Source organism: Rutidosis leptorrhynchoides, chromosome 6 (assembly GCF_046630445.1).
Source record: "Rutidosis leptorrhynchoides isolate AG116_Rl617_1_P2 chromosome 6, CSIRO_AGI_Rlap_v1, whole genome shotgun sequence".
NCBI lineage: Eukaryota > Viridiplantae > Streptophyta > Magnoliopsida > Asterales > Asteraceae > Rutidosis > Rutidosis leptorrhynchoides.
Window position 1 is genome coordinate 405,637,759 of NC_092338.1, and position 13,500 is coordinate 405,651,258.

The following is a 13,500-nucleotide window of genomic DNA, read 5'->3' on the forward strand; positions in this document are numbered from 1 at the left end:
GATGTATCCATGGATGAGAAATTATCATCCATACCCGATCCACTACTTTTTCACATCATCCATATCCGCTGATCATCCATTTAGATCATCCATATCCATTTAAATGGATCGGATCAGATGGATATCCGATGGATCGGACATCCATTTTCATCCATAGGACTAATAGGGTTTATTAAGTAAGTAAGACGAGATGTGGGAAACGGGTCAAGGGGGTTAATTGGTCAAAAGAGGTGAAGTTTTGGTAGATTGTGATGTTTTGATCATCAATTGTGGGTTGTAGGTGTTTATTCGATCAACTGGGAGGCTGAAGGAAACAATTTCAAAGTAACAGGACAAGTTGATCCAACCATACTATTGAAGGCAATAATGCGTACAGATAATAAGCATGCTGAGATGGTTAGTGTTAAAATGAATCATCCATCACTACCACCAAGTCGTCGACCCAGGTACTACAACTACGGTGGTGGTTCAACATCACGTACTCATCTGCCCCCCGCTTATAGAGATGGTTACAGGTCATCGATGCTTAATATTCCTTATTATGAAACCAATAACGATCGTTATTACCCTAACGGCGTGCCACCTCAGATTGGTTACACGTCTTGCGATTACAATACAACCTATGACTACCAAAATCCTCCTCTAACACGGGCAAACTATGTGCCATCATATTCGTATCAAGAGTATCACGACCCATATTCTAATTATGAAGGAATGAACGTGTGCACCATCATGTGATGCCGGCCTATTTGCTTGTCATTCAAGTCTATTTTTTTTTTTTATTTATTATTAATTTTTTTTTTTGTAAAAAGGAAAATAAGTTACCACTCTCTTATTTCCATGGGTTGTATTGATATATTATTAGTTGATGAAAGTTTAGTTAAGTAGTTTAATTTTTACAATGTTCATGCTATACAAAGTTCATGCCTGCGTGGATCATTGAGAAATCCAATACCCTGATGATGTTCATTACTTGTAACACATGACAAAATTATGTACTAATTCTTTTCCCGCCCTTGAAATGAATCTACACTTTCAACCTGCAATTCATTTATTCCAAAGTGCAATTTTGAAGGTGGCTGCCCTTGGAGATAGCACTCAAAATTGTGATTGTATCTTCGATCCAAAAATCTCTACTCCAACTTTTCAATATTCTCGACTGCTAGACTTGAATTCAAGAGGATGATGCGTGATATAGGTGGTCATATCATATTTGGTATGTATTTTATGATGTTCCCTGTTGTGTTGTATGTGCCATATAACTATGTTACTCAGTTTGCACATCTAAATGTATATAGAGCATTTGTGCTACCGACTAATTTGTTAGAGTAACTCTAGTTTCTATAAAATTACATGCATTGCAATATCTGATACGTTAACCTGGATCAATGTGTCACACCCCCAAATAGGACCTAGGGTATTTGTGACTAATTATATCAAATCACAGTTGTATAAACGAGAACGACTCTATATGAGACGTTATATTGAGTTTTGCAGCGGAAGATAAATAGCAATGGCGGAGCCAGGAATTAGCGTTAAGGGTGGCTTAATTTTTACGTTTAATTACAATAACACTAGAAACACTCGATTCCGTATGTACGAGTTTACATATCAATAACAACATATACAGTATATTTTTATTCAAGTTACTTTCAAGTTTCAAACTAAGTTTTACCCTAGAAACACTTATATACAAGTTTACATACCAAGAACAACATATACAAGTTTACAATCATTTGTAATAGCTAACACTCGGACTCGAATACATGATTTTTCATATTATTATTTTCATCTCAAGTTGTACACTTATATTTTTGTACATATTTACACTATTACGGTATATAATTGTACTACTAACCATTAAAAATATATTATTCTCTACCAAAACACTTACATAGATTGATTACTAAAAAATGGAAGTTTACAACTATATTGAGATGTTGAAAATATTGTTGACTTTCACAAGAAATTATATTTACTTAAATATATTAATTGACACAATATCATTTATAAAGGACTAAAATGAAATGTTAAACATAAGCTGAGGGGTAGAAATTAGGAAACTCATAAAAATCGTCCCCTCCCCCAATTCATCTAAAATCCACCTGCAAGTTAGTAACCATAAACCCTAACTTATATTTAATAGTCTACAACTTAAAAATTCTCCATTAAAATACAGATTCGATGTCAAATATACGACTGCAGTTGGGGGAGGCGAAGCACCCCTACGCCCCCCTACTAGCTCCGCCCCTGATAAATAGGTTACATTGTATATAATGAACAACGCATTAAATGTCTTTAATTGATATGATATGTAATGAAGACTCCAAGCATAGCAAGCAATCATTATCAATTTAGCAAGTGTAAGTCTTTCAAATTATCCATGAATGACTTGTTGAAATGTTGCTTTCAATTAGCAAATACACAGCGGAAGCATTATGTAGGACCCGAGAATAAACATGCTTAAAAAGTCAACACGAGGTTGAGTGAGTTCATAGGTTTATCATAAATCAATAGTTCAGTATAGCATTAAACCACAAGATTTCAGTTTAAAGTTGATTAATACCAAATATATCAATAGAAAGAGTTGCTGTTTGTAATATCGCTACTAGACAAAAGTTACCATGTGACACTTGTTATTCATGTCGTTGAATCATTATTATGTAGTCAAAGACCAACGGTCAACTGACTAGAGACGTCACTCTCTGTAGTGCTACTCACAATAACTAAGTTTGCATCTTATACCTCAGCAATTAATGATATTACGGTGGGGATTTAGCATGCCAAAGCACGTATATAGCATAAAAGTTTGAGTAGTTATGTCTAAACGTAAAACAGTTATAAAAGTTGCGCATGTATTATCAGCCCAAAAATATATATAAAAAGGGAGCTATGAAAACTCACGATACGATACGATATTTCGTAGTAAATATGTGTATGATGGCACTGAACAAGTGCAGAGTTGTCCTCGGATTCACGAACCTATATCAGTTTTATATATATTAAAACATATAAATTGTAATCAAATAAACTTGTATATAATTATTAGTGATATAATTATATTATATATATATATATATATATATATATATATATATATATATATATATATATATATATATATTAAATATATGTTAACTCACTTTCATCATTAGTTCATTAATATATTTATATGTATAATATTATGTAAATATAATTAATATAATATTAAAATATAATAATAGGTAATATTATGGTATTTGTAAGAAATAATAGTTGTTATCATAATAATAATATTAACAGTAGTAGTAATAATATTAATAATGATGATAATGATAAACATATAGTTATTATAATTCTAGTATTGATAATAATGATAATAATAATTATTATGATAATAATAGTTTTGAAAATCATGTTATTAATACTAATACTAGTAATAACAATAATGATAATAATAATAATTTTAATCATATTGATATTACTAATAATAACTTTAATGATATTAATAATAATGCTTTTAATGATGTTAATAGTAATAATAATAATAATAATAATAATAATAATAATAATAATAATAATAATAATAATAATAATAATAATAATAGTAAACTACCTTAAATCAAGCTTTTCCTAAAAAAATGGCGTAGATGGGACTCGAACCCGTGACCCCTCGCTAACCCGAACACACCCTTAACCATTCCTATATTCCCTGCTTTTCTGATTAATATCCTAACTTAAATATATTTAGCACGTATCTTTCTGTTCCCTTTTTCTTCATCATCTAATCGACCAGAGTTAATTACCATAGTCAACAAGACATTGAATTGGCTTTTAGGATTTTGTAAACAAATTAGAAATAACTCTATTGTGGATGTTTGATTGTCAAAACAGGAAGAAAAAAAAACAAATCTGCTGTTATCGCGAAGAACATAAAACTTTAATGGTGATTTTGTATTTAAGAATGTTTTAGCTTACGAATCCTACATGAAATAAGTTCTAAATCCCTCATGGAAACTTTCTGGATAATCAATTTGAACAGAAATATAAAAACAAGTTCGAATTTCACGAAGAACAAATTATTTGACTCTTTGAATTTTGAAGTTTGACTCGAAAATTTGAACTCGTTAATGGAAATTGGAACTTGAGATTTTGCACATAGTTTCACTAGAGGATTCCTAACAAAACTGCATTTACAGTTTTTAAAATTGAAATTGAATTCAAGCTTTTTGATTAAAAGTGATATAACAGAGGTGAACGAGCTGTTTATTTATTTATTTTTATTTTTTCTGTTTTAATTTCCAATTAACAGCAACCTCCTATCATTATATAACTGTTATGTTGTTGTTAATCTAACGTGTAAAGTAGAGATTTTTCATTGTTAAATGCTAATGGGTCGATAGAAACAAAAACGTAACCAGTAGTATATCACGATGAAAAATATATATAAAAGTAAAATACCTAATCTGCTTTTTTTATAAAAATATGAAAAGTAAGAAAAAAAACAGATCACAAAAAAAAAAAAAAAAATGGCGACCTAATATTAGGTATATGTCTGATTCTTTATATATATATATATATATATATATATATATATATATATATATATATATATATATATATATATATATTTATTTATTTATTTAGTATTATAATTAATAAGTATTTTAATAATAATACTAATAATAATAATTATATTAATAATAATAATAAATATAATAATAATAATAATAATAATAATAACAGGTAATAATATTATTAACGATAATTATGTAAATAATAATAAAAATAATGATAATAATATTAATATGTCAATATTAATAATAAAAATGATAATTTTAATTATAATTTATAATAATGATAATAATAACTATAAAATGTTAATTTTATTATTATTAATGATAATAATAATAAATTATATTATTTTTATACAAGATAACTATAATAATAAAAATGATAATAATTTCTGTTATTGTTGTATAATAATGATAATAATGATTTTTATGATAATGGTCATAATAATAACAAAAACAATTTACATGTATATATACAAATATAGGGTAGTTTTTATATATATTTAGATTGATAATGTATCTTATTTTCAAATAGTTGTTCGTGAATCGTTGAAATTTGTTGAGATTAGGTTTAAGTTTAGTCGAAATTTTCCGGGTTGTCATAGTACCTACCCGTTAAAAGAAATTTCGTCCCGAAATTTAGTTGTTGCCATCAATCAGCGTTGTTCGTACATAGACGAGGATATTTACGTTTTATTTGGTCTTCACGTTCTCAGGTATGCTCGGGGCCTTGCGTGAAATCTAACAGATAGAATATTGTTTTGTTTCAAGAGTTTAAATCATACGAAATAAATTCTATAGGTTCTTCTATGAAGTGCATTTTATCATTAATGCGGAGGTTATCTAAAGGATTTAACGAGAGTGTCATTGATTAGGTTTTTCTCAGAAAGAAATAATGACGCTATACAAGCATTTCAATACACGTGAAATGTGTTATGAATAATAGTGGGCTTATTTAAACCTTGAGCGTTTATGTCACAATATTAGGGTAGACAAAATAAATAGGAGTTTGTGAACATCATAGTCATGAAATTTGATTTGTTTACAACAAGAATGATGAATATGAGTTGAAAAATAGAGTTTTATCAACATTGGGTAATATGGATGAAACGATTCGATTATAGGAAGAGTATAAACGAAGCTATCGTAAAAGATTGAAATGAGGAAATATCTGTTTGCCTTAACTTTTGATGTAGTCACGACCGATTTTCAGAATTCAAGGGATTAAAGGAAATCTTCGTAATCTATAAGATTTGATTCTCCGGTATATATGGAAATTAGGATTTTCTTTGATTAAATGCGGTGAATTGCCTCGATTGTTGTGCCTGGAATTTCGATATAAATTAGCTTCTTCCGTTTCATTATCTTCACCACTTCTATACTTTCTTTCTCAATTCATATTTCCAAAAGAGTTGTTAATATGCTCAATCCCGTATTGATACTTGTTATTATATTGACCATATATGCAGTCATTCTTCTTTTTCATTTACCACCAGAGGAATCTGTTTACTTCTACTATGCTCTTGGTTTTATAGTGTTTTTAGTTCTCCCGTGTCTTTATATTGCTATACGCATTGATATACACGGTTTGTAATTTCAGTGTTGTTATCGGGCTTTATATTTTCCCTTATATGTCAAAGATTCATGCTTTTGTAAAGCAAGTAATGGTCCAGAATTCGTAGGTATGAAGTTGCGAATGATCATAATGTTCTAAGTAGAAAGGAACATAATATCATGATTTGATTTGTCAAATTACCAGAATATCCAAAAAAGACCGAATCATCAAGAAAAATATTTTCTTGATATGTTTAGAGGTTAAATAGAATGTAAGAGTCGTGTAACATGGCACATGATGACGGTATTGTCTATGAATCATCATCTTCCATTAGAAATTTAGCATAACTTACTGTAATATAATCACGTTGACCTGACGTCATTATATTATACTAACTCATGCTTCAATTCCCAACACTACTTCAAATCATTCATAATTTATAATTAGGTTTTACAGAAGTTTCCAATAAAATGTAATACAGATAGCACGAAGAGGTATATAATTTCGGACAAGAATATTTATGAAAATATCTTCAGAAATATCGAAGATATTTATGATGATATTTTGGAATTTCTAAGTTCGAAAGTTGATGAAGAAAAATTTTTCGCAAGCTTTTAACATGACTTCGGAGCAAGATATTCTCTAAAGATTTCATCGTATCCAGAATTACCTGGATTCTTTGAATATAGGGTTTGGTCCTTGTATTTTTCCTTGGTCTCCTTCATGGTTAGCTCAATCTGTTTTTCAGTTCCAAATCTGAGCTTTTTCAATGCGTCATTCTTTATCATCAAACTTTTGGCCATTAAGACCATCTATAGCTTTTGCTGCTTCATCAGCATTCTCAAGGTTAACGAATCTGAATCATTGATTATCAATCCGAGATGGTTTCAAGAAATTTTATTTTTTAGATGATTAAACGCTTATTGTGATCGTCAAGATACAAAGGATGTTTTCAAGAATTTTGAATTTGAAATGTTTCAGCGTAAGATGTATCCATCAATGGATCTAACGGTTGACGAAGACATGTTGTAAATTTTAAAATTAAGGAATGGTAAGTTCGGTGGTTTGATGTGATAATTTATCACAGAATGCGAATGAATATAATTCAGGAATGTAGTGATCTTTAGGAAGATAACACTTGCTAAAGCTTTGATTGGATTCTGATATGTCAAAATATGTAGTGGTTGTTCTTTAGTGAACAGATACATATATCTTGTATAGTTACTGACTATTGAATCAGAATTTGTAGAATGTACGGTGTAACATATTAATGTGAAATCTAAATATTTCTTTGGTATTACCTACCCGTTAAAATATTTTCACAATTAACATTTCTGTGACAGTAGAAATATTATGAAATGGAGTTTATGGTGCTGAAGTTGTGATTAACGATTGTTAAGTCATTAACAAAGGATGTACATCATAGCATATTAGTGATATGAATTAACCAAGTAGTACATACTAGTTAAGATTCACACGTAATAGCTTAGTACGAAAAGATTTATTATTGTTCCAATTCATATATATATATATATATATATATAAATAATGTATACATATATAATTCTTCAGGAAGAATGAGTCAATACATCTTAACTCATTATTACTAATATTCTTTAGTATCTAGGGGGCGTATGATGTTGATGTTTGAGGTACTGAGTGTGATGTGGGATGCGGATGTTGTTGTTGGTGAAGCTGATGCTGTTGGTGGTGATGCTGATGGTGCTTACAATTCTTGTAGTGTTGGTAATGTTAGTGGTACTGATGGTACTAGTGGTGTTGGTTATGTTGCTGGTGTTGCTTGTGGTACTTGGGTAGTAGGTGTGAGCCTAGCTTCCAAATCGTGTACTGTTTTCTTCAGGGTTTCTACTTTACGCTCGAGTCTATGGATTTGTTTTACCCATTCCTCTGTAAGGTTTGTCAATTCTTGATATTTAGTTCGAAGTCTTCTAACTTCTTCTAGTAATCGTATCTGATTAGAATTTGGGAGTAGAGGACGAATACTGTCTTCGACTACGGTGAGACGACCTTCGAGGCGAAAAATCCTTGCGAAAAGAGTGAAAACGGTATTGCGAACAAGTTTGCCGGTAAGTGAATCGAGTACTCTGACGTTTGGTGGTAAGTTTGGCTCGTGATAAGGAGTACCTTCTTCATTCCTCCATAGGGTGAGTATTTCATGAACCCATCCCCATCTTCTGAAAAAATCACGGTAGTTGATCGGTTGGTGTGTCCCCGTCATGCTGTCTTCGGAACTAGAGGAACTTGAAGAATCAGGTGAGAAATCCATATTATGTGATTTGGAATAGGGTTTTAGATATGAAATGGTTGTTGAATATTGAATGATATATTCGTCTCCTTGAATACGTATATATAACAAAAGATTTCCGTAATTTACGGAGGAAATTTAGGAAAAGTGTTAGACAAAGTCCATTGGGATAGATATGATAAGATATGATTTGTCTATACTCTATTTATGCAATATTTGCAGTATGACGTGTCGAGATAAGAATTGATAAGTATGTAATCAGATAAACTTTTGATTAAAGACTTTCAATTCGTAATGGCCTATTCAGGTCTAGGGGCTTGAGCTATAGGATCCTTTAAATCAGTAATCCAAACCCTTCCATTCTAGAGTTTTGTAGACGCCATTTGTCAAGAAAATTCAATGATCAAAATAACGAGAAGGCAAAGATTTTGAAAGTAATGAATATGAATAGTAGAGATTTCAAGAATTATGGATAACATTTCATGTAATACATATGTAATACACAAAACCATGATAGATAACAAATGAATGTCGGGAATTTCAGAAATCATGGTGTCGCATTTAAATGTGGGGGCGGAATTGGATAGTACTTAGGAGAATGAGCAGAGTTCTTAGATTGGCTCGGCATTCTAAGATAAGTAAAGTTCCTAAAGTATAGTGTAGCATTTAACAGTTAAAGGCAACAATTAAAGGCACTGTGGTCAAGGATAGTTGTAGTCCTACATTGCTAAGGTAACTAATTGTATAAGGCACACATAAAATGCAATCCTGGTTATCTACAACAACATGCTCTGATACCAAACTGTCACACCCCCAAATAGGGCCTAGGGTATTTGTGACTAATAATATCAAATCACAGTTGTATAAACGAGAACGACTCTATATGAGACGTTATATTGAGTTTTGCAGCGGAAGATAAATAGGTTACATTGTATATAATGAACAACGCATTAAATGTCTTTAATTGATATGATATGTAATGAAGACTCCAAGCATAGCAAGCAATCATCATCAATTTAGCAAGTGTAAGTCTTTCAAATTATCCATGGATGACTTGTTGAAATGTTGCTTTCAATTAGCAAATACACAGCGGAAGCATTATGTAGGACCTGAGAATAAACATACTTAAAAAGTCAACATGAGGTTGAGTGAGTTCATAGGTTTATCATAAATCAATAGTTCAGTATAGCATTAAACCACAAGATTTCAGCTTAAAGTTGATTAATACTAAATATATCAATTGAAAGAGTTGCTGTTTGTAATATCGCTATTAGACAAAAGTTACCACATGACACTTGTTATTCATGTCGTTGAATCATTATTATGTAGTCAAAGACCAACGGTCAACTGACTAGAGACGTCACTCTCAGTAGCGCTACTCACAATAACTAAGTTTGCATCTTATACCTCAGTAATTAACGATATTACGGTGGGGATTTAGCATGCCAAAGCACGTATATAGCATAAAAGTTTGAGTACTTGTGTCTAAACGTAAAACAGTTATAAAAGTTGCGCATGTATTCTCAGCCCAAAAATATATATAAAAAGGGAGCTATGAAAACTCACGATACGATACGATATTTCGTAGTAAATATGTGTATGATGGCACTGAAAAAGTGCAGAGTTGTCCTCGGATTCACAAACCTATATCAGTTTTATATATATTAAAACATATAAGTTGTAATCAAATAAACTTGTATATAATTATTAGTGATATATATATATATATATATATATATATATATATATATATATATATATATATATATATATATATATATATATATATATATATATTGTGATGACCCGGGAAATTTCGACCTAATTTAAACTTAATCTTTATGTGAATTCGACACGATAAGCAAAGTATGTAAAATCGAGTCTCAAAATGTTTGAACTATTTTTCATGAATTGCATTTGACCTTTACTATGCCTGATGATTCACGAACTATTGTGTTGTAAATAAATATGTATACATATAAATATATATGTAAATATATAAAATAGTTCGAAAATAATTAATATAATTTAAACATTTGAATTAAATATGTAAAATAGGATACAAAATAAATAGGTATAATTTAGAATGAATCTATATATATAAATATGAATTATTCCTATGTATAATTATTATTATATGTAAATTGTAATATATTAAACGTATTAATATTAAATATTAAATATATGTTAATTATATATATAATTAGTAAATATTACATATGTAATTAATTGTAATACGGATATATTAAATGTAACTACAAGATAAAAAAAAATATAACTGCTATGACAAATATTATCATTACTACTTTCAATAAAATCAATAATAGTAATATTAATAAATATTAAATATTAAATTTTAACAAAATTAATGTTATGTTTATTTAAATAAATACTTAAAATATAAATAATACTATAAGAATCATTAAAATTATTATTTAAATATTATTAGGTAATATGATTAATACTATTACTATTATTAATATTATTACTTTTATAATTATAATTACCATTTTTAATTAATAAGAAACTTAACAAAATTAACAATATTGTTATTATCATTATTATTATTATTATTATTATAACTAAAAATTTTATAATTGCTAATATAAAACAACTTATTATTATTCCTAATAATTAGCAATGGATTAGATATTTATATTTGTATTAATAATTTTAACATCATTAGTGATATTTATATTTATTAACTAATATATATATATATATATATATATATATATATATATATATATATATATATATATATATATATATATATATAAGTGTACAGAACAGATTCTAAATCAACTTTAGTATCACTTTCAACTGTTATAATTTTGTTTTGGTCTGTGAATTGTTGAAATTTGATACCAGCTAGTACGAATCAGTTAGGAGTCAAGATCAAGCTTTATTTTTTTTCTTCATTTTTGTTTCCTGTCTAGTTCAAGTCGACATCACCATTTCATTATACAACAAATGATAAATTCTAGTGTTAAAGGGATTGTAGACGACTAGAGATTACAGAATACATTTCACAGAAAATCTTCAATCATTCCTTCCAAACGAATTGAATACTGAAATTTCTTTTTTTTACAGCTTCTTCACCTCTGTTCGTGTACTTTAATTTCAAACCTTCGAATTCGAAATAATTTTAAGAAAGTAAAAACGCAGTTAGGTTAGGATTGATCTAGTCAAAGTTTCTACAAAGTTTCGATTACAAATTCCTCATATCCAAATCAAATTTTAGAAGTCAAACTTTAAATCAAAAAGGTCAAAGTATATGTTCATATCAAAATTTGTTTTGATTTCAAGAGTTCTGTATAAATTGGTGATACAGAAAGTTTCTAGGGGTGTTTTGCAAAGTATTTTGTTTTGTAACCTTTGGCTAAAACGTACCACAAATCAAAATTCAATATTTTTTTTTCTTATTGACGTCGAGCAGTAGCAGCTCTTTCTTTTTTTTTCTTTTTTTTCTTTTCCTTTTCAAACCAATCAATCATCAATAAGTATTTTGTGTTGGATATTAAGTTTAAAAAAAAAAAAAAAACTGTTCATTGTTTTGATTGTTAGGGTTGTTTGATCAGCTAAATGGTGAAGGAGAAGAGAAAACAGAATAAACGGGTTAACTAAGATGGTTTTGGATATAATTCAGAAAGACAGATCTAGAGGAACGGTTAAGAAGTGTGTCGGGTGTTCGTGAGGTCTTGGGTTCGATTCCCGGTTGGTGCATTTCTTTTTAGGGTATACTTATTCTTCTCCTTTCTATTATTATTATTATTATTATTATTATTATTATTATTATTATTATTATTATTATTATTATTATTATTATTATTATTATTATTATTATTATTATTATTATTATTATTATTGTTATTGTTATTCTTATTATTATTATTATTATTATTATTATTATTATTATTATTATTATTATTATTATTATTATTATTATTATTATTATTATTATTATTATTATACTTATTATTATTATTGTTGCTACTAATACAAAATTATTGATCATTTATTGTTATAGTTGTTATAATGATTATAATTATTATCATTAGGATTATATCTAAAAGTATTATAATTATCAGTAGTATTATTAGTATTGTTATTAAGTATCATTAACATTATTATTATTATTACCATTATCCTTTATTAGTAATATAGTTACTATAATTAGTATTATTGTTACTACTTAAATAAGTACCATGAGAAAAGATTATCGTTTACTAATTTAATTATGATTATAGTTACAAACGTGATTTTATTATTATGAAAATGGTTATAACCTTAAGTGATAGGAACTATAAAAATAGATTACAAATTTAACACGAAGTTTATACTAAAACTTATTATTACTAACATTGTTATTATTATTATCATTATATTATTAAATTAAAGGATCATTATATTTAAAAATTATCAAAGTTATGATTTTTATTAAAAACTATCATTTTTATCAAAAATTAGTAAAGTTATTATCTTAAACATTATTAAAATTAACACTACTATTATTATTAACATTACTGTCATTAGTATTATCATTCTTATCATATTAGTATTATTACGAATAGATATTTTTATAATAATACATTACAATAATATTAATATCACTATATTTGTTTTAAATGACATTAACTAAGCTATATATAAAATATATCAATTAATATATAAACATATATATACATAAATCCTAATATAACTTAGTATTACCAATATGTTAAAATGAATATTAGTGATATAAAATGTATAAAGTAAATATATTAAATGTATCTATAAAACACATAATATAACAAGTATGATTATTAATAATAATATATATATATAAATTTATTTGACTACGAATATGTATTGATAAATATACAAATGATATAGGTTCGTGAATCCAAGGCCAACCCTGCTAGGTTCAGTTGTTTAATGTCGTCATATGTATTTTTACTACAAAATACATTAGGTGAGTTTCATTACTCCCTTTTAAATGCTTTTGCAATATATATTTTTGGGACTGAGAATACATGCACTGCTTTTATAAATGATTTACAAAATAGACACAAGTACGTGAAACTACATTCTTTGGTTGAATTATCGAAATCGAATATGCCCCTTTTTATTAAGTCTGGTAATCT